Source organism: Acomys russatus, unplaced genomic scaffold (genome assembly GCF_903995435.1).
Source record: "Acomys russatus unplaced genomic scaffold, mAcoRus1.1, whole genome shotgun sequence".
In the NCBI taxonomy this organism is placed as follows: Eukaryota; Metazoa; Chordata; class Mammalia; order Rodentia; family Muridae; genus Acomys; species Acomys russatus.
Genome location: NW_026131930.1, coordinates 45,937 through 70,274, shown reverse-complemented (window position 1 = coordinate 70,274; position 24,338 = coordinate 45,937). Strand labels below are relative to the sequence as shown.

Sequence of the window (24,338 nt, the reverse complement as noted above, 5' to 3'; positions counted from 1 at the left end):
TTATACTGATGCAAATAATTCGTGTATGGCTGGTTATAAGTCTGATAAAAATTTTAAGGTAATAAAAATCCCAATTGCATGTATTGAAAAATCAGAAACTTATGCATTCCTTATGGTAACGATGGATTTTCCTGAATCGCTAACTTTATTCACTGACTCTCAGAAGGCTGAATGGTCATTCTTCATATTGAAAACTTTGAATTTACTCCTGATAACTATGAAATAACTATGTAGGATATTTTATATAGTTAAACGAATTACTGCTTTACCATATGAACAAGCAGGGCCGGCAGTTCTTGAAAGAGCTAATTGCACTTAAAAGTAAATGCTTATTAAACAAGAGGAATGTTGAAGACCACCAGGGTCAGGTTAAATAATGCTTTGTTGTCTTTCAATTACCTTAATGTTCCTTATAAGGTGATAACATTAGTTGATAGACTTTGGCTTATAGAAATGACTGAGCAATTATGTCAAGCATTTTTCTGTAAAGTTTTATGCTTCTGGGCTTGGATGCTGCAATAATTTACAGTTGGGGCAAGGGGTATGCTTTAAACATCAAGTGCCTTCATTATGCACAGTAACTCTTGCAAAAAGGTATATCAAGGTGTGGCCTTAATTAATATTCAGATAGGAATGCATAAGTATCGAGTTTTTGAGACATGTCTGGCTAAATACCATGAACTGGAATCTAAAATAAATAGTAAATAAACAATAAAGCAAGTAAATTCCATTTCCATAATTTCAGTGAAGTGAAAAGAATGTCAAACTTATAACTGGTTGAGTAAGAGATTATTTGTCAAACGCATTATCAATCCCTACCTCATGCTCTTTTCCTGTTGATTTCTCTCCATTTTTCAATTAGGTAAAAGTAGAATCTAAAATCAATTAAGACCAATATTTTACAAAGCAATTAGATGTTTAATAATCTTTAGCATCTACCTGTTCTATATTTATCACCTCTCTGCTTTCTTCCTTCGATTTATCCTTTCCTCTTCCATCTATATTCTATTGTTTAAGTGTCATCTCTTTACAAACTGCCAAGCATCTGTCCTTCATCTGTTATCTTTCACTTATTTTCTATATGACATTATTTATGTTCCATCTTCTACTGTATCACTAGCCTAATTCTTCTATCACCTATTATCTAATTGTATATTTGCTATCAAATCTTTCTGAACCTTATAATGTGTCTACATGTATCCATCCTCTATAGTCTATCAACTATGCATTCATCATACATATACCTATAATTTACCTATATAATACCTACCTTCAATCTGTCATCTATCAACCCTGTATCAATTTATTTTCTATCAACAATTTATCCCATTGCCAACTAACCTATATTTACCTTTCATTATTACCACCTATCATCAATCTACCATCTATCTATCCTATGTTTACTAACTTATTTGTGTATGTGAGTGGGTATTTGTGTGTGTGTGTGAGTGTGTGTGTTTCAAGACAGGGTTTCCCTGTGTAGCCTTGGCTGTCCTGGAATCTCTTAGTAGACAAGGCTGGGCTCAATCTCACAATGATCTGCTTGTGTGTACTTTCTAAGAATCATTTATATTCCTGCTATACTCTGGCTAATTTACACTAAATATGATTGACTATTTCCATATGCTGTATCTCTTTCAGATGTATTATTCATCTATCATCAAAATTCTATCTCTTCTCAATCTAAAATGAATCTAGTATCTCCAATTTATTACTGATTATGTTCTACTGATCCTGCATATATCATCCATCTGTGTATTGCCTACAAAAAATACCATATCTATCTTCCACATTTATTCATTTTCATTTATCTATGCTGTGTTTTTATTGAATCTATGTATCATCTATCCTGCGGGAGTCTCATTTCAATCTCTGTACCTATAAATTTTACCTACCTTCTGTATATACTAGCATCTACCCTGGAGTTACCGTGTGTCTACCCTGTGCCTAACATATAAGGATTACCTATGTAGCAGTTATTCTGAATCTAACTTCCGTTAAAGATTACTTTGTCTGATAGCTATCTTGTAACCTTGTTCCATCTATCAAAATCATCTATCCATCTTCTATCCTCTATATACTTCATTTGTATTTGTATCATATTTTCTACATATGTGTCTGTATAATATCCCTGCATTATTTAACATCTTACTATCCTATATCTCTCTATACATAAAGATCAATGTTCTGACTATCCCATGCCTGTCTTTACCCTATGCTGTGAATGGGTACCTTTCAAGTATCATTCCTCATTAGCTTTCTTTTTTCTTCAATATAACTCTCTCTCATGTAGATAACTTCCATCGATTTATCTTCTTTACTTTTGTTATCCTTTGATTATCTTTTACCTGTCTGTTATACTCTAGTTATTCTGTGAATGTTAACCATCCATGTATCGGTATCCCATAACTACCCTGAATTTCTCTTCTTCTGCTAATCTATCTTGTAATTATTGTGTATCTATTTTCCTTCTTCCTTCTCATATGTAATTTGCTGTGCCTTTGTCTACATTCTATATTGGATTCTACAACCAACACCTCTGTTTTTTACTTCAACTCTCTATCCTTGATCCTCTAGCTATCTTGTGCCTGTCATACATTCTTCTCTCTATCGGTTAGCTATTCTGTTCCTGTTATCCATGTATTTATCCATAATTTATCTTCTGGATATCCTATGCTCTATACTACTGATGTATCATTTGTCTTCTACTTACCCTAAATCATTCTGATCTATTTTTCAATTAATCTATTCTCTCCAGTTTTCATATAAGATAGCTTTCTTGTCATATCTCTTTCATTTTCTTCTATATATTTATCACCTATTTACTGTACGTTTTATATTAATCTTTGACTGCTCTCTCTCTTTCTCTCTCTATGTCTTTCTCTCTGTTATACCCTCAACTTATTCTAAATATACCAACTAATATCTTTAGATTTATTTATCTCACATGGCTCCTCTTTCATATATATATCGATAAATTTCATTTATTTATTTCGTTCATACCTCCACTGTTACATGTATTATATATACTTTTATCTTCTGCTCAATCTTCTATGTCATATACTTTACCATATATTGTTGATAAGCAATAAGCCTTCTTACCGAATCATCTATAATATTTATAATAGTGAATTCACGATCCTTCACAGATTTTACGTACTGTACATCTCTTTTGATACAATTTTTTGTACTTAAAAACGCAGCTAATCTGGTTCTTTTACCACTGTTAAATGTATTATATATACTTTTCTCTACTGCTCCATCTTCTATGACATATACTTCAACATATATTGTTTATAATCAATAAGTATTCTTATAGGAATTATCTATAATATTTATCACAGTGCACTCATGTTCCTTCACGTATTTTTGGTACTGTATATCTCTTATGAGACAACTTTTTTGTATTTGATAACGCAGCTCTGGCCCTTTTTCCATTGTATTACATTACATTTTTAACTGTGGTATAGTTAGTATTACTCAAAGAATGGAAATATATTTTATAATCATCAAGGTGATATTTACGCTTAAATAAGTTAAATACTTAATTACATAAATTTAGACTAGTCTGAAACTTCTATAAATGAAATATGAAATAATGAATTCTGAAATAATCACCTGTTGACCCCCATTCCTTTACTAATGATTTCTACAAGGGTAGACAAAAAATCTCATTGTTTTGTTCTTACCAGAGAGATCCATGGAGTCAATCTTACCATATCTTCAACTTGAAGTAAAGTGGCCTTGTGTTCACTGTAACCAGGCAACTCTTGAATGCACAAGGCTTATAAGAATGCTTGAGAACATAAAACCCAAAGACTATGATTGGTCCTTAGAGGCAAGATTGTAATTGGACAAAACACATGTTTTAATGATTGTGATGAATGTTAAGAGCAAGGCTGTAATTGGTCTGAAACACTTAGATGAATATGATTGGGTCTGAAAGTGAGTGTTGTCATTTGTTCAAATATAATTCTTAGTGAATGTGATTGATGATTAGTGGCTAGGCTTTGATTTGTCTAAAAAGAAGTTCCCAAGACAGTGAATGGTTCTACAAGGCTGAGCAGTTGTATTCTATGAGTCCATATGGAGATATTCAGCATTTGCTGCTTTCCTGATTTGATTTTCTAATCTGTCTATATCTGCTTATGTTATATTTTGACTACTTTCATTTTATGAAATGTTTTTACTGCATGTATGAATACAAAGAGGACAGGCATCCTATATGCCTGAGTGTGGGAGTCTGCCTGTATCTCTCTCTTTACACTCCTTCTAGTGAATAGAATTTAATAAGGGCCTGGGTTTATTTCCCTGCCTGTTTCTCTGTCACCTGCCTCTATTGACCAGAGCATCTCTTTTCCTGAGTTTGAGTTCCTTTCATTGTCTCTCTTGCTGCCCATATGAGAAAAGGGCGTTTATGTGCAAAGTGTGTGTTTTCCAACCTGTCCCTCTCATAGGCTTCTAGGATATAAAGCATTGTAGGGATAAACTGTTTTTGTGTGCGTGAGATTCTCTCCTTTCCTCTAGGTGAAAATCTCTCCAATGGATTTCAGTAGTATGTCAGACTATATGTTACTGCTGTCCCTCTATGGGAAAAGGGTAACTCTGAGCCTGCGTGTGTGTTTCTGCCTGTGACTCTCTTATCACTGCCTAGGCTACAAAGTCTTACGGTACTGTCTATGTGTGCCTGTGTGTTTTTTTCTTTTCCCTGATTCTACAGGACAATGATATCTCTGGAAATAGTGGGAGTGTCTCCCTGTATCTTTCTCTCTTTCCTCTTTGGTACATGGGATTCTATATTTTTGGGTGTGTGTTCTTCCCTGTGTCACTCTCCCACCTACAATTAGAAGATGAACATTGAGGGCCTGACTGTGTTTTAATACATTTTTCTCTCTCCAATGATCTTATGGGACATGGTATTTTATTGTCCAGTATCTGTGCCTTCATGTGTCTCCCTCAGTTTTTAAACCTAAGTTTAGTACTTGCCTGTGACACTCACCTTTCACTAGGGACAAGGTCATCAATGTTTCTGAGTGTTTATGACAACCTTTGTCTTCTTAAAACACTTCTAACCTACATGTGCAAACGTGGACCTCCTGTGCTGTTTTCTTTTCTCTCTCCCCTACCTATAGGTGTGGTAAGTCAACTATGTTGCTGAGTGTGAGCCTGCCTGTGTTTCTTTATCCACCTCTCCAGAGGAAAGCTCACCAATGAACCTGAGTGTGTGTGTGCCTCTCTGCTTTTCTAGGCAACCTTCCTACAGGCAACAAGACATATATAAGTATGAATATGTTAACCTACCATTATCTCTCTCACCTGACTCTATGGGACAAGGACACCTATGGCCCTGTTGTATGTGTCTACCTCTGCCTTTCTTATGCTTCTAGTGTGTATGGGAACTTATGGGCCTGAATTTGTGTGCCTCACTGTGTCTTTTGCCTTTAATACTATGGACAATGGTAATCTCTCATCCTGAATAATTGTGCCTCTTATGTCTCATTTCTGTATCTCTAGCTACTATGTCAATATTTGAGTGTGTGTTTGCCTGCTTGTATTCCTCTATCCTCTGCCTATGTGGAACAAAGCCTTTTATGTGCCTGTGAGTATGCTTTCTTGTGTCTCTTGAACATGCCTACAGACATAAAATTGGTCCAATGTTCCTGAGTTTGTGTTCCTGCCTGTGTAAATCTCTCCATTTCCACTAGGGGACAAGGCCATCTATAATCCTGAATGTGTTTATGTGCCTGTGTCTCTCTCGCAGCTCCCTCTAGTCTAAAGCAGAATCGATTGGGCAGAGTGTGTGTGCCTTCCTATGTCTCTTGTACCTGCCTTTGGGTGATAAGTGCATGCATGTGCCTGGGTGTGTGTACCTGCCTGTGTAACACTTTTCCATGCCTCTAGGGGGCAAGGGAATCTCTTGGCATGAGAGTTGTTTCCTGCCTGCATCTATCAACCTGTCACTTAGGGAAAATGTCATCTTTGGGAATGAATGTGTATTCCTAACTGTGTCTTGTTCCTCTCACTCTAGAAGACAAGGGCATCTATGTGTGTCAGTGTGTGTTCTAGAATTTGTCAGTCCATCACTTACATTTATCGAAGAGGGCCATTTGAGAACAAGGGAAGAAGTGCTCATCTGGTTATCTCTCATCTACCTTTATCGAAGGAAATAGCATCTGTGTGCCTGTGTTTGGTTGCCTGTGTGTGACTCTATCACCTGTCTTCAGAGGACAAGGGCATCTATGCATCTGAGTGTTTTTGCCCACCAATCCCACTCACCTGCTTCTGGCATATGAGGACATCTATGAACTTCAGGGTGTGTGACTGCCTGTATCTCCCTCATCTGCTTATTGGAAGAAAAGTCATGTTTATGGCTGAGAGTGTATTTTTGCCTATGTATGTCTCTTCCTTCTCCCTAGGGTACAAGGACAACTATGGGCCCGTATGAGTGTCCATCACTTTGTCTGTTTATTATCTATGTCAAGGCGACAACAATATCCTTGGGTCTGAATGTGAATGCCTACCTGGGTCTCTCTCTCATATGCATATATGAGACAGTTAAACCTATGCATCTGAGTGCATGTGAGGGTGTCGTACTGTGTCTCAATCTCCCATGACTCTAGAAGAGAATAGTATCTATGTCCCTGTGTGCATGTGTGCCTTACTATTTTTCTCACTGTTGTTTCGAGAGAACAAAGGTATCTTGAATCTTACTGGAAGTGCCTGCCTGTGTCTCTCTTTCTACTTCTTCTAGGACACTGAAGAATCAATTGAGTTCAGTGTGTTTGCCGGCAACAATCTCTCACCTGCTTCTACACCAAAAGTGTATGTATGTGCCTGAGAGTGCATACCTCTTTATGTCTCTCTTCACTGACCATATTTTTAGTTTCATACTAGGGCGACAGTGTGAGTGCCTGCTAGTGTGTTTCTCCTCTTCATCTTGTCGAGATGGGCATTGATGTACCTTATTGTTTATGCCTGTTTGTATATTTTTTCTGTTCCTCTAGGGGACGTGCTAAATATGGGCCTGACTGTCAATTCTAGCTTGTTTGTGTCTCTTATGTTCATTTAGGCAAACAGGTCATATATGCCTGAGTGTGTGTAGCTTTCCAGGTGTATCTCCTGATTGTAGGGGGAAACACCAAATGTCTGCCTGAATTTTTGTGCCTGCCTGTTGCCTTGTCCCCAACATCAATGGGAAAATGGCATCTATGTATCTGAGTGTGTGTGCCAAGCTATGCCTCTCTCTCTTGATGCTATCATAAAAAGGCATCCTTGTACCTCAGTTTTTGTGCATGAGTGTGTCCCTCTCATCTGCTTATACTGTGAAAAGTCACCCTTTTTACTGGGAAAGAGTTACTTAATGTGTCTCTCTCTTCCCTGCCAATATTGGACATACATATCTATGGTCTTGAGAATGAGTTCCTTCTTTTCTCTGTCTCTCACATCTTGCAACAGGACAAGAGCATCCTTGAGCTTAGTGTATAAGCCTGCCTCTCTCTCTCTTTCATATGATTGTTTGGGACAAGTGGATCTCTGTTTCTGGCTTAGTGTGCATGTACCTACCATATTACCTCTTTCTACTGACTATAGAGGACAAGTGTATATATAAACCTGAGTGTGAATGCCTGAAATTTTCTCTCTTCTACATGCTTCCAGGGCTCAAGAGCATCTATGTCCTTGAGTGTGTGTGACTGCCTATTTGTCTCTATCCTACCTCAAGTGGACATGGACAATCATGAACCTTTCTGTGTGTGCTTGCCTGTTTTTCTGTCTCTTTTGTCTAGGGGCCAAGTACATCTATGTTATTGGGAATGTGTGCTTATCTTTGTCTCTTTTGTCAATTGGGGACAAGGCATTTTTTATTCTGAGAGTGTGTGCTTTCCTGTGACTCTCTAACTCCCTTCAAGCATACAAGCACATCTTTGGTCCTCAGTTTGTGTGACCACCTTCCCTCTCTTACCTGCTTATAGGGAAACAGTCATCAATGTTTCTGTAAATGTTTGCCAGCCAATGTCTCTTTCTTCCTTTTCACCAGAGGAAAAGCACAAATATGAGCCCAAGCATGTGTCTTTGCCTTTGCCTTTCTCTCTAATGTCTCAAGGTAAAAATAATGTCCTGGGCCTGGCTGAGTGTGCATACTTGTGTCTCCCTCACATGTTTATATGGACAACTGAATCTATGGGTCTGTATTAATGTGTTGTTGCCTGCTTGAGTCCCTCTCTGCTCTGACTCTACAGAGAAAGGGTATCTCTATGCATGAATGTGTATTCTAGCTTGTATCTCTCAATTTGTCCTGGATCTTTGGACAAAGGCAACTATGTGCCTCAATGTGTTTACCTGCCGGTGTCTCTCTTCTCCCTTTTCTTTCTCTAGATGAAAAGGTCATCAAAGTGCCTGAGGGTGTGAGCCTGGGTGAATCAAATTTCCGTCCCTCTTGGTGAAAAGGCCATCTATGTGGGTTTATTCATTTTTGCCTTCTTCTCCTTCATGCCTCTGGAAGACAAGGACATCTTTGCGACTCAGAGTGTGTGTCCGCGTGTGTCTCTCTCAGCTGAAAATTGCAAAAAAGATATTTGTTCCAGAGTATGTGTGCCTGCCTGTTTCTATCTATCCCCTGAACTAGGAAAAGGTATCTATGCTTCTGAGTGTTTGTTTCTGACTGATGTTCTCCTATACAACTGGAGCCCAAGGCATCTACGGGCCTGAGTGTGAGCTCCTGCATTTGGCTCTCTCCTACCGTTGTAGGGGACAAGGCCATCTATTGGCAAGACTCTGGGCATGTTTTTGCCTTTCTTTCATGATGTAAGGAAGAAGCGTTTTGTTGTATCTGACTGAATTCCTGCCTTTGTCACTCTCTATCTTCCTGTTTGGGACAAAGGCATCTTTTCGCCTGACTACTTGTGTCTGCCAGTGTCTCTTTCTGCCTTTCTTCAAAGAGACACAGGCATATTCTGTCATGCTTTTATGTGTCTGCCAGTGTATCTCTGCTTATATTTTCTTTGGGGGATGCCATAATTTCAGCAGGGTCCCAGGCCCAATATCTGCCCATCATAATGTTCTTCTTGTACGTTTCCAGGACACTCTGGATCCCTCTATTTCCCCATTCTACCATGCTTCTCTCACCTAAAGTCCCAATAGTATGTCCTCCTCTCTGTCCCACTTTCCGGTTAAGTATAGTCTTTCAAAGGACAATACACTTGGGCTAGTGTCTCGATATAAGCGAATATATACCATTTATAAGTTTTTGCTTTTGGGTCAACTCACTCATTATGATAATTTCTAGTTCAATTCATAAGTCCACAAATTTGGGGAAAACTTTGTTTTTTTAATATCCTTAAATTTTATTTTATTAATTTATTCATATTGCATCTCAAAGGTTATCCCCTCCCTTGTGTCCTCTCATTCCTCTCTTCCTTCCATTATCCCCTTACTCCCCTAAAGTATGACTCTGACTGAGGGGGACCTCCTCCCCCTGTATATGCCCATAGGGCATCAAGTCTCTTCTTAGTAGCCTGCTATCCTTCTTCTAAGTGCCACCATGTCTCACCATTCAGGGATGTGTTCAAATATGAGGCAGCAGAGTACATGTAAAAGTCAAACTCCACTCTTCACAAATGTGTAAAAGACTTGTCTATTGGCTATATCTAAATAGGGGTGTAAAGTTTGTGGCCTGTATTGTCCTTGGGTGGTGCCATGATTTGAGTGGGACCCAGGGCCCAAATTTTCCTATCATAATGTTCTTCTTGTAAGTTAGTAGGATACTCTGGATCCTTCAAATTTACCATTCTCACATGCTTCGCTCATCTAGAGTCCCAATGGGATGTCCTCCCCTCTTTCCAAGTTTTCTGTTTAGTGAAGACGTTAATGGAACATGCCCCCTGGGCTAGGGGCTGATATAAGGGAGTATAACCCTTTTAACTCTTTCTGCTTGTGGGTTACCTCACTCATAATAATTCCGTAATGTAAATGTTCCACAGTTTCTTTTTCCATTCTCTACTGAGGGGCTCGTAGGCTGTTTCCATGTTCTGGCTGTTATGAATAAGACTGCTATGTTCATGGTTGAGCAAATTTTAATGATGTGGTCAGGATCATCTACTGGGTTTATTCCAAGGAGTAGAATAGCTGGGTCTTGCAGGAGCCCTATTCCCAATTTTCTGATACTGCACCAGATAGATTTCCAAAGTGGCCTTACTAGTATGCATTCCCACCAGCAATTAAAGAGTGTTCTGCTCTCTCCACATCCTTGCTAACATGTGGTGTCCCTTGAATTTTTTATATTAGCCATTCTGATGGTTGTAAGATAAAATATAAGAGATTTTTTGATTTGCATTTCCCTGATGACTAAAAAGGTTGAGCATTTCTTTAAGTGTTTCTCAACCATTTGATATTTTTCTGTTGAGAATTCTCAGTTTAGTTCTAGCCATGTTTCTCAATTGGATTATATGGTTTTGTGGAGTATAATTTCTTGATGACGGTATTTAATTTGGATATTAGACCGTTGTCAGTTGTAATGTTGGTGAAGATCTTTTCCCAGTCTGTGTGCTGTTGTTTTGTTCTTTTGAGAGTTTCTTCTGTCTTACGAAAGCGTCTCGCCCTCATAAGGTCCCATTTATGAATTGTTGAACTTAAGACCTGGGCTGTTGGTGTTCTGTTCAGGAAGTTGTTCCTTGTGCCAATGTGTTCCAGTATCTTCCCCACTTTTTCTTCTATCTGACTTACTGTCTCTTGTTTTATTTTGAGGCCTTTGATCCACTTCAATTTAAGTTTTGTGCAAGGTGACAAATATGAGTCCAATTGACTTTTTTTCACACATAGACATCCATTTAGACCAGCACGATTTGTTGAAGATGCTATCCTTTTTCCGTTGAATGAATTTGGCCTCTTTGTCAAAATCAAGTGAACATATGTGTGTGGATTCATATCTGGGACTTCGACTCGATTCCACTAATCAACTAGCCTGTTGCTGTGCCAGTACCATGCTCTTTAAATTACTGTTACTTTATAGTACAGCTTCAGGTCAGATATGGTGTTTCCACTGGATGATCTTTTATTGTACAAGATTGTTGTAGCTATTCTGTTTTTTTGTTTTTCTACATGAAGTTCAGAGTTGAAATTTTAATGTCTTTAACAATGTGTAATTAGTTTGATATGGATTGCACTGAATCTGTAGATTAATTTTAGTGAGACAGGTATTTTTACTATACTAATAATCCTGATCCATGAGCATGAGAGATCATACCATATTTTCATCTCATCTTCAATGTCTTTCTTTAGATTTGTGAAATTTTTTCAAACAAGTCCTTCACTTGCTTGGTTAGAGTAACTCAAACATATTTTATATTGCTTGTGGGTAATGTGAAGGGTGTTATTTTCCTAAGTTCTTCCTCTGCAAGCTTGTCATTTGTGTATAGGTAGGCTACAGACTTTTTTGAGTTAATTGTGTATCCAGCCAATTTGCTGGAGGAGTTTATCAGATGTGGTAGTTTTCTGTGTAATTTTGAAGATGACCTATGTAGACTACCGTATCACCTTGATATAGGAATAATTTGACTTCCTCCTTTCCCACTTGGATGCCCTATATCTTCGGTTGTTTTCTTATTGCTCTGGCTAGAACTTCAAGTATTATATTGAAGAGATATGGAGAGAGTGGAAAGCCTTGCCTAGTTCCTGGTTTTAAAGGAATTTCCTTGAGTATCTCATCACCATTTAATTTGATTTTGGCTATTGGCTTGCTCTATATAGCCTTTAGTATGGTGAAGAACATGCCTTGTATTCCCGATCTCTCCAAAACTTAAAAAAATAAATGGGCGTTGAATTTTATCAAATGCTTTCTCTGCATTTATGGAGATGATCATTTGGTTTTTTTTATTTTCAGTGTGTTTATATGGTGGATTACATTGATGGATTAACATATATTAAATAATCCCTGCATGCCTGGAGTGAAGCCAACCTTGGCATGGTGAATGATATCTTTGATGTATTCTTGTATTCCTTTTGCATGTATTTTATTGAGTAGATTTGCATCAATGTTCATAGGAGAATTTGGTCTAAAATTCTCTTTATTTGTTGAGTCTTTTTGAAGTTTAGATATCAATGTGGCTATGGCTTCATTGAATGAAATTGGTAATATTCCATCCATTTCTATCTTTTGGAGTATCTTGAACAGTATCGGTATTAATGCCCCCTTGAATGTCTGGTAGAATTTTGCACTGAAACCAGCTGTCTCTGGGCATTTTTGGTTGGGAAACTATCAATGATTGATTCTATTTCTGTAGGGGAATTGGGACAAATGAGCATGTTTATCTGTTCTTCACTCAATTATGGTAAGTGAAATTGATAAAGAAAATTGTTCATTTCTCTTAGATTTTTGAATTTTGTGCCATATATGCCTTCGAAGCAGGACCTTATGATTCTTTGTATTTCTTCAGTGTCTCTTGGTATTTCTCCCATTTCATTTCTGATTTTGTTGATATGAAAACTGTCTCCCTACCTTTTAGTTAGCTTGCCTAATGGTTTGTCTATCTTAATGGTTTCCTCAAAGACCCAGGTCTTGGTTTTGTTGATTCTTTGGACTGTTTTTTTAGTTCTATTTGTTAATTTTTAACCAGAGTTTGAATATTTCCAGATGTCTACTCCTTGTGTGGTTTTCTGCTTCTGTTTTTTTTAGGACTTCCAGTTGTGTTGTTAATATGCTTATGCGTGATGTTTACAATTTCTTTTTAAATGCACTTTGTGCTATTAATTTTCCACTTAGCACTGCTTTAAATGTATCCCACAAATGTGGTTATGTTATTCCTTCATTTTCTTTTTTTTTTTTAACTCAATTTTAATTTCCCTTCCTGTAAACTTTTTTTTTAATTTTTTTTATTAATTTGGAGTTTCTGATATTCAATGAAAATGAAGAAACAACATACCCAAATTTGTGGGATACATTGAAAGCAGTGCTAAGAGGAAAATTCATAGCACTAAGTGCCTTTAAAAAGAAGTTGGAAACATTGCACATAAGCATCTTAACGACACAACTGGAAGCCCTAGAAAAAAAGAAGTAGAAACACCCAAGAAGAGTAGACGCTTGGAAATAATCAAACTCAGGGCTGAAATTAACAGATTAGAAACTAAGAAAACAGTCCAAAGAATCAACAAAACCAAAAGCTGGTTCTTTGAAAAAATCAACAAGATAGACAGACCGTGAGCCAAACTAACTAAAAGGCAGAGAGACAGTATTGAAATCAACAAAATCAGAAATGAAAAGGGAGACATAACAACAGACACTGAAGAAATTCAAAGAATCATAAGATCCTACTTTGAAGGCATATACGCCACAAAATTTGAAAATCTAAGGGAAATGGATGATTTTCTTGATCAATTTTACTTGCCAAATTTGAATGAAGAACAGATAAACAAGCTAAATAGTCCCATTTCCCCTACAGAAATAGAAGCAATCATCGATGGTCTCCCAACCAAAAAAAAGCCCAGGGTCAGATGGTTTCAGTGCAGAATTCTGCCTGACCTTCAAGTGAGAGCTAATACCGATACTCTTCAAGCTACTCCAAAAGATAGAAATGGATGGAAAATTACCAAATTCATTCTATGAGGCCATAGTCTCATTGATACCTAAACCTCACAAAGACTCATCAAAGAAAGAGAATATCAGACCAATTTCTCTTATGAACATAGATGCAAAAATACTAAATAAAGTACTTGCAAAACGAATACAGGAACACATCAAAGATATCATTCATTATGACCAAGTAGGCTTCAATCCAGGCATGCAGGGATGGATTAATATACGGAAATCCATCAATGTAATCCACCATATAAACAAACTGAAAATAAAAAACCACATGATCATCTCCTTGGATGCAGACAAAGCATTTGATAAAATTCAACACCCATTCATATTTCAAGTTTTAGAGAGATCGGGGATACAAGGCACTTTCCTCAACATAATAAAGGCTATATACAGCAAGCCAATAGCCAAAATCAAAGTATATGGAGAGATACTCAAAGAAATTCCTCTAAAATTCGGAACAAAGCAAGGCTGCCCACTCTCTCCATATCTCTTCAATATGGTACTCGAAGTTCTAGCCAGAGCAATAAGACAACAAAAGGAGAACAAGGGTATCCAAATGGGAAAGGAGGAAGTCAAATTATCCCTATTTGCAGATGATATGATAGTGTACATAAGTGACCCTCAAAATTCCACCAGAGAACTCCTACAGCTGATAAACACCTTCAGCAAATTGGCTGGATACAAAATTAACTCAAAAAAGTCTGTAGCCTTCCTATACACAAATGACAAGCTTGCAGAGGGAGAAATTAGAAAAACCACACCCTTCACATTAGCCACATGCAATATAAAATATCTAGGAGTTACCCTAACTAAGCAAGTGAAGGACTTGTTGAAAAAAAAATTCAAAACTCTGAAGAAAGAGATTGAAGATGACCTGATAAGATGGAATGATCTTCTTTGCTCATGGATCAGGAGAATTAACCAAGTAAAAATGGCCATCAACCAAAAGTAATCTACAGATTCAATGCAATCCCTATCAAAATACCTACACAATTTTTTAAAGACATTGAAAGTTCAATTCTGAACTTCATATGGAAAAAAAAACCAGAATAGCTAAAACAATCTTGTACAATAAAAGGTGCTGCGGAGGAATCCCCATACCTGATCTCAAACTGTACTATAAAGCAATAGTAATTAAAACAGCATGGTACTGGCACAGCAACAGGCTGGTTGATCAGTGGAATCGAATCGAAGACCCAGATATGAATCCACACTCATATGGTCACTTGATTTTTGACAAAGAAGCCAAATCCATTCAATGGAAAAAGGATAGCATCTTCAACAAATGGTGCTGGTCTAACTGGAGGTCTATGTGTAAAAAAATGCAACTGGGCCCATATTTGTCACCTTGCACAAAACTCAAATTCAAATGGATTAAAGACCTCAACATAAACCCAGAGGCACTGAGTCACTTAGAAGAAAAATTGGGGAAGAGCCTGGAACATATTGGCACAGGAGACAACTTCCTGAACAGAACACCAACGGCCCAGGCCTTAATGTCAACCATTAATAAACGGGACCTCATGAGGCTGAGAAGCTTCGGTAAGGCAGGAGACACTGTCAAGAGAACAAAGTGACAGCCTACAGACTTGGAAAAAATCTTCACCAACCCTACAGCTGACAAAGGTCTAATATCCAAAATATATAAAGAACTCAAGAAATTAAACACCACCAAACCAAATAACCCAATTGAGAAATGGGGCTTGGAACTAAACAGAGAATTCTCAACAGAGGAGTATCAAATGGCTAAAAAACACTTAAAGAAATGCTCAGCCTCCTTAGTCATCAGGAAAATGCAAATCAAAACAACTCAGATATTCCATCTTACAACCATCAGATTGGCTAAAATCATAAATTCAAGTGACACCACATGCTGGCGAGGATGTGGGGAGAGAGGAACACTCCTTCAACACTGGTGGGAATGCAAACTAGTACATCCACTTTGAAAATCTATCTGGTGCTATCTCAGAATACAGGGAATAGGTCTTCATCAAAACCCAGCTATTCCACTCCTTGGAATATCCCTAGAAGATGCTCCACACACAACAAGAAAAGTTGCTCAACCATGTTCATAGCAGCCTTATTCATAAGAGCCAGAACATGGAAACAGCCTAAGTGTCCCTCAGTAGAAGAGTGGATAAAGAAACTGTGGTACATATATACTATGGAATACTACTCAGCTATTAAAAACAAGGAATTCCCCAAATTTGTGGATAAATGGATTGAGCTAGAAATGATCATAATGAGTGAGTTAACCCAGAAACAGAAAGAATCAAATGGTATATACTCACTTATATCTGCATACTAGCCTAAGGGGCATGTCCCACGAAAGTCTTCACTTACCAGGAAATTCGGACAGAGGGGAGGGCATCCTATTGGGACTCTAAATGAGAGACGCATGGGAGAATAGCAAAATAAAAGGATACAGATTGTCCTAGAAACCTACAAGTAGAACAATATGATCGCAGATTTGGGCCCAAGGGTCCCGCTCAAACTAAGGCGCCAGCCAAGGACAATACAGGAGGTAAACTTTAAACCCCTACCCAGATATAGCCAACGGTCCGAATATTTTCCACAGTTGAATGAAGAGTGTGATATGACTTTCTCACATACTCTGGTGCCTCACATTTTACCATGGCCCCTGGAGGTGGAGACCTGGTGGCACTCAGAGGAAGGACAGCAGGTTGCCAAGAAGACACTTGATACCCTATGAGAATATACAGGGGAGGTAATCCCCCTCAGGAACAGTCATAGGGGAGGGGAATAATGGGAAAATGGGGGGGGAGGAATGGGAGGATACCAAGGATGGGATAAACATTGAGATGTAACAAGAATAAATTTAAAAAAATGTGAAAAAAGGTACTAGCACAGAGAGAGAGAGAGAGAGAGAGAGAGAGAGAGAGAGAGAGAGAGAGAGAGAGAGAGAGAGAGAGAGAGAAATAGAGAGAGAGAGAAAGAGAGAGATATGAATAGAGAGACAGATAGAGAAACACAGAGACAGAGAATGGGAGGAATGAGAATGTTTGGAAAGGTAAGATTACTGAAGGGTTCCTCTTTCCAGATGCCTATTGGCTTAATGACAGTCCTGAGAATCCAAAACCTTACTTAACTCTGCAGCATCTGTTCCTTTACTTCCACTCCACAACTTTTCTGAAGTCAGGACTACATAAAATTTCACCTTTCCTTTTGGATTTACATCATATCTATGTATACACAGTGGAAGTAAGTGATTCATGTCCCACTAGGAAGTGGAGGAGGACAAGCAAAAGGGCATTGGTATCGATTTCTATTGTTGAAAATTTTCCACAATTTTTTTTGCAGTGAAACAAAACCCAGTCAGTGAAACCAAATGGGGTGAATGAAAAAAAATGAATGCAGGAGGAGTTGGGCTAAAGCCCCCAGCTGAAGATCAGGGCAGGAGTGATTAGAATGTAATGAGCCCATTTAGAATCGTATGGGTTCAGGTTGTTTCTCTTACCTTTCCTACTCTGTTTCCCAATAATGATCTGAAAGCCGATGATAACTGCCTGGACTACCAGATTATATTTCTGACAATTTGGACCTTTAGAGTCAAATTCAACGTCCTCATTTTCTTAGTAATGGGCACAGAAAGGGGCACTATAGGAGACGACTTAGCTAATGAGACGTTCAGATCATTAACCCATTTTTATCTCAGTATTAGATCATAGGGACCAAATTTCTGGTGACACTGATGGTCGTCATGGTAAGCCTTTTATATGAAAATATTACTCTTTTAGCTTTCTATAATTTCTAAAACATTGAAATGAAAATATGTTTGATGTGTTGCTACTTTGCTAGATTGAAAGTTTCTGTTCCTTTTAAGGCTAGCTGGAACTTGTCATGAATGGCTAAATCAGCTTAAAATTTGTATTCGGTTTGGTTTTCTTTCTGCAAGAATGACCTGTAATTATTGTCCAAAAAACCTCTCTACCCTGTCTAATGTAAGACATCTCTATAGATATATACTAAGCAAAATAACTCAAAAAAAGAAACAATAGGGCTTTTTTCAATATGAAAAGGCATCCCCAAAGTGGGTTATAGACTGTACTGCAATATTCCAAAATGTATAATCTCAGTAAGGAAATGGATTCATTGTTGAGCTTGACCCTAAAGGGAGGTGTGGTTGGGGAAGATTGAAAGTCAAACTCTTTTTAGGAAACCTTTATAGAGTGAAATTGTACAAGGACACATGTAGTTGTTACTACTGCAATAACTACCAATGGTTTTGTTCAGCAGTGAGATTTACCATCACATATGTAACTACTTTCAAATTGATAAAGATTTTTCTCAGCATATCACATACAGAGCTTGTTTCAAGGGTGTCTATCTTAGGAAGAAGACTTCCAGATCCAAAAGAAAAAAGGTACAGGGCATGTTATTTCTCTGATGATTGTATAGCCAGAAGTTGACCTATCCTAAACCGTGATGCTCTGAAATGTGGACCATCAAAATTTTCCCAAGATGAAAAAATTTATTATGTCCCCCAGAACAGGTAATTTTGATTTTGAACTTTCAGGTCATTGAGATGCATCTACATGTGACCTGATACGCATTATACAGGAAGGAACATGTTTAAAAGCACTGGCCTGCACCCTTCTCTATAGTCCATCTGTCTCTTACCTTTAAGTCTGTCCTTGTGGATTCTCAGAATAGTAATTTGCATAAACATAATGGGGTCTCTCTCCAGGTCATTAATAACAGTCACCATCTGCACAAAACCAACACGGTCCAAGTTAAAAAAAAAAAAAAAACACAGTTGTACCATACATAAACTTATTGGCAATTAAGTTCCAGATGTTCCTGCACCTGCTCTGGTGTCCAGTGTTCCTGATTCTCTTGTCTTTGTCTAAATTGTGGAAGTTCATATGGTAATCTGTGAAGTATCTCAACCTGATGGGACAAATCATACACACATCTTTCTTGTTCTCTCTCCTGCAGATTTTGATGTGTCAAAAATAAACATCAAATTATCATCTTTAGAGAAAATTAAAAGGCTTAATGCAACTAACTGTAACTTAAGTGTGGCCCAAAGAACTGAGAGTATGGAGCTTTTGAATGCAGAATACCTAACAATACCGAAACAAATAAGCAAAAACGCAACCAACAGGTCCAAGGAGAGCTAAGCTAATTAGTTAGCTATAGTTGATGTTTGCATAAGCAGGCAGATTAACAGAAGCCAAGATAATTTAGTTGGGGATCCTGAGCATAGGATCGTAGAGTAGGGTTGGGTTACATGTAAAACAACCTGATGTTTGAAAAACCATCCCAAACAATGACATTTATATATAAATTAACACCAAAGTAAGGGAAGTCTGGTCTCTCTGTGAATAGGGGGCTATGGGGACTATGGATTAATTTTGTCGCACACTAGTAAAAAATATTCCTCTGAGTCACAGACTTCTGAACATCCAAAATATCTGCACAATCTAGTCTACATTATTAAGCTGTATAAGAGTCTACCTACGATAGATATGTTTAATTCTCTGGAGCAGCTGAACTGCGGCTGATGTGGTACTGAGAGCTGAATAAACAAAGTCAATCACTCTTGCTGTATAAATGAAATATCTTTTCCATTGTAAACTAAAATGAATTTTCCATATCTCTTGTTCAGTATTTGTATCAGAAAAGAATCTGGTTGTTTTCAAATCATAGGCTTCTATTTTTATTCATGAGTTGACACGTTAGACAATACTTTCCCACAAAGGCGGACACAGATGTGACAACATGATCCTGGGGTGCTGTTAGTTCATGCCTTACCATAATACACTGAATACAAGTGAACATGGAAAAGAATTCTTAGCAAGCCCACAGGGAACCGGAGGTATCCAGAATTTGAGATCTGGCTGGGCTCTCCCCAGCTTCTGTTCACATGCAGATTTGAGACATGTTACTGATCGTTTAAAAAATTTAAAACTGTATCTACATTGAGAGCTTAGTTACTCATAAAAGTTTCTTCCTAAAGAGTTCATGGAATTTCTTGGTACTCCAAAAATCCATGTAATACAAAAAGGACACTCAAAAACACATCCTTGTCTACTTAATTGGATGAGAGCTAAATGCGTATGATTTGCCACAGAGAACATCCAACCTGTCTATTTTTAAGGGTTAAGACTATATTTTCTGTGTATGAAAAGCTAGTACATTAAAAAGAAGGATACCTGTTTTTAAGAAGTAAAGATCATGCTTTCTGGGAAGAGAATTGAGCAAAAAGTTGAGTTTTAGCTTAACATTGTCAGAGGTTACAAATATGTATTTGGAAGATTTTGAGATGTACCTCAGTTTCTCCAGAGGCTGACTGATCTATGGTCAATATGGGTCCCACCACTGCAGCTGGGTGCACAAGGTTTTGTTGTATGTATATGATGGATTGAGTTGTTTCTAGTGACTCTTGTTGTCCTTGTTCATGGTCCACAGCGATTTCTAGAGTCTATAATTTTTCTTGTCTTTGGTGTCTCCTTTAGTTCACAAAAATCTTCATCAGATGAACAATTAGAAATTACAATAATTTCATCAATAACATCTTCCTTAGAATTGGAGATCTTTGCCTCTACCAATGGTTTATTCTGAGCCTTAGCCTTGTCTTCTTGTTGCAGGTAGCCACCTATTTTGTGGCTATCAATGAAAAGACCACCAGAGGTACTTTGTTTTCTGTATTTACCGGCTTTAGCATATTCATTGGATCCTGTACATAATCTGCAGAATAAAGCAGTGATTTTTACTAAAACACTAAAATTTGACATTTTTATATAACAGGACACTGTGGTTTTCTTTCATGTTAAGCACAAACACACACATACACACAAACACACAGACACATACAGAAATACACACTCACATACATACGTTTGTGCTTTTTCCAATGACAGTTTAGAATAAAGATCTGAAACTTACAGAAATAATGTAAGTGGTGCTACTAAAACTGTGGAAAAGTTAAAACTGCCTTTGAAAATGAGGAAAATGGAAGTTTAACCCTAATAAGTGAAAATATTACAAGATATGTCTTCTGCAATAAGATCTATTTTTCAGGTATTGCAGTTCTTATCCAATTGTATAATTAGGACTTTGTGATAAAAACACATAAAAGGCAAAGCAATATTTTGAGTAATTAACAGACTTCACTGTTATTTCGATTACATTTTCTTGGTAATGCACATGATTAAAATTCTGTCATCCCATCACTAATGTGTCGAGGTAAACAGCCTGCTCTGACTTTAGGAAATGGTGAATTATACATCAAGAATCTGCTTCACACCTCAACTAATGTATATAGAAAATATTTTGTTGCAGTGGAATAAACTGCATGGACATAACAATAAATGGATTTTTTTCAAAGACATATTTGTCAAAATGTTTGTAGTATTAAAATCAAAAGCAAGTGAAGAATACATATTCACTGAAAAAAGCGTAGTCGGAACATTTCTAACTGAGATTTCTAAAGCGTATCATCAGTGATTGCTTGAAGCTGTGAGACCACACTTAAGTATATATCTCTGAATCCTCACATCAAATTTTTTAGAGAAATTGAGTAAAGTTGGACATGACACCTGGGATTTCTCAAACAGAATGCTATGTTAAAACTCCTGACCACTTTGAAAATCATGGGAATTAAATCTTACACTTCTAAGAAGCTCATTGTACCTACTTGAGCTCAGTGGTGTAAAATCCATACAAGAAATACTTGTCCTTGTGCTCTTGCTTGTATTTGCATTTATGTTTGTGCTTGTATTCGACTGAGATGATGCCCAGTTCTGAACTGTTTCATGTAGCATTTTCCAGGTAGCAGGTTGAAGTTCTGCAAACTCAACCTGGGTTTCCAAATAAGATAATATATTTCACTACTGAGATAGAATGAGACCCAAATAATAAAAAACACAGGCAGAACCCTATAAAATTAAACATAATTTTTAACATATTGGAGGAAATTGTAAAGCCCAAACTATAAATATGTATGTGTTTGCGAGTGTGTGTTTGTGAGAGACTGAGAGTAAGAGCAAGTGTGTCGGTTTACAAATATTTGCAACAAATTTAAGTAATTAACAACAGTAAAGTGATAACATTTTTTTATTTCTACTCAATGGCTGTTACTGCACATACTTCTGAGTCTGAATCAGGATCATCCATATTCAAAGCTTCATCTTGGCACATTCTTTGCATGTCTTTTTTCTGGCATCATTTTTCAAGCCTTAATTAAATGATAAAGAAATAATAATCAAAATTTGTTTTAAGTACTGGCCAGATAGTTCCCTCCTTGTATAGCTTTCATAGTACTAGACTGAGTTATATAAGCAAAAGGAGGCAGAAAAAAACTATGCATGTTTTGGCCATCTGTGAAAACTGTGATCAACAATTAAGACTGGCATGGGAAAATATTTCCATATTTGCAGTAGTTGCATCAATGTTATATGGGATCTGACTCATTTCTGGATGGAAGGATAGCATATGCATGTGTGGTACTATAAGTCTGATCAATAACACAAAGCTTGGGATTCACCAGCCCCAATGGTGAATATACTTTTCATTATCTTGATAATGGATATAGTATCATTATGGTCTCTAAATTAATATCTTTATGCAAATAATCTTCATGCCCATGGATTATTGCAGATTTCAAATCTTATACGAGTAGTCCTTTTATTAAATATTCAGTAGTTAAAGTTGATAGTCACAAGTAGCAAAACTGTAGAGAATTAGGTGTTATGTGAGAGTTTTCATATATGTCTGGCATGGCTAAGAGCCACTTACACATAGCTTAGGGAATATTACACTAAGAAGGGCAGGAGGGTCATGAGAATTAGAGATCTTGGACGAAACAGTGTCATATGGAGCATGACAAGAGCACTGCAATCAGAAACTCATAATAACATTGCGACCTCATGAAACCTACAGAAACCCTATGTCCAGTAATTCTGCCACAAAAGAGTTCTTGTTCTAATTGATGTCTTTAGACCAATATAAAAATAAGAATAAACCAGAAACTACTGCTAGAACCCAATCAATACTTTCAACATACTCCATTACTTTTACATTTTAATATATGATCTATTTTGTACTTAGACATTAAGCTTAAGACCCAGTGGTATAAGGAGAACACTTTTTTTTTTAATGAGAGAGAGAAATGACAATCTATTTCAACTAAAGCAAATGGTTTTAAAAGACATACTCATGTGAAATATCACATGGTAAGGTTTTGGCAAGGAGTAGATATTTTATTTACTTTCTCATTGTCTCATATTGTTAAAACAGGATTGAAAACGATAACTGTGAAATACTGATTCTCCGAACTCCATATCTTAAATGCTAACATGTGTGCCTTCAGTACTCCTGTTTTTTCAAATAAATATTTGTTATTCATTGTCTGTTTTATGTGTGTGTGTTTGTGTGTGTGTTCAAGATGTCACTTCTCTTCAACATAGAGGTAAAAATTGCAGGAATCCATCCACTTTCCTCTATGTGGGTTCTATGTATAGGGCTCACAATCTCAAATGTACTGAATACGTTTTTTCTTCATCCATTATTCAACACTTAAATAAAATAATACAACAGTCACCAGTTACATTTTTCCAAATATATATGAAAGAATCAAGATTTGGAAAGCGCGATTTACTCATCTGGGATTCACATAAAGTCTCACTGATCATTCTATTGTATATACTTCCTTTTTAAAAAAAGAAACTTCAGGTTTGCTTTACCTACCACCATCAATGTTTTACCTGCATGGCTTTACAGTAGTTTCATCATCAGAATCAACAATTAAAACATAGGGTTGAATATCACTGGGATGTTTCTGCACAAAAATTATGACAACCTTTTCAATTGTTGCCACCATCATTTTGGAAACCTTGAGAGTCAAATCCACAGTCAAATCCCAGCCTAATATCCACTCTAATGTATCTGTCTACTAAGAAGAGCTTAACATTTATAACATGCATTACATACTTTCAGTGTAACTATTTCATATATCAGCGTGAGGAAGACACCAAGATGAAAGGTACAAAAATTAAGTATACACCAAATGATTTATTTCAAGGCTAATAGATGCAGGGAAGGAATTTTACTTTGATTCAAGTTCACTGATCACTCTTTTAGGCCATCGATGTATAAAGACTCTTCAGTCTGCTTCTCTCTTCTCCTCTTTTATAAAATAGTCTCCCATATAGAAATAGAGAAGTGGTTTATTCTTAAACTGGATGAAGGAGAGATAAATCTAAAACACCATCACAAGAGGAACATGTACCTCACATTCCAGAGTTTTTCTTGGCTGCCAACACTGCCCTCATCACAAAGTTCTAGTTATGAATGTATCTACTAATAATATCACCATTCATCCTAAATCTGAGAGTTTCCAGCCATAGGACTATAATCAGTTCACATTCCTTCCACTCACTCAACACTATATACAATGCTCCTTACTGTATACTGATTCTTTCTGTACAGAAATAAAGCTGCTGAAATGAAAACCGGTGTGACCATCAATTGGGAGGCAAATACATCATACTCCACATTTTGGGTTGAGCCCATAGGACAGAAATGCTTCCCATTCTGTCCCTAAACATCTTTGGACCTAATGACAAACTGTTTCTTCCATTAGGATCATGGTGTCCAAAACAATAAACTTTTTTGAAAATAAAATTGTTAAAAGAATGAAATATGTCCCTATGTGTCTGAGATTTTCAGCTATGAATATAAATTTTTTAAATACTGGTTGTTGTATTGAAGACCTATGTTCTTCCAGGTATGCTTAGAG

At 37.0% G+C, this 24,338-nt stretch overlaps 1 pseudogene; it reads right to left on the bottom strand.

Moving 5' to 3' along the window:
* Positions 1 to 19,995: 19,995 nt before the first annotated feature.
* The window catches only part of LOC127186662 (zinc finger protein ZFP2-like), a 46,237-nt pseudogene continuing 41,894 nt past the window's right edge, over positions 19,996 to 24,338 (bottom strand).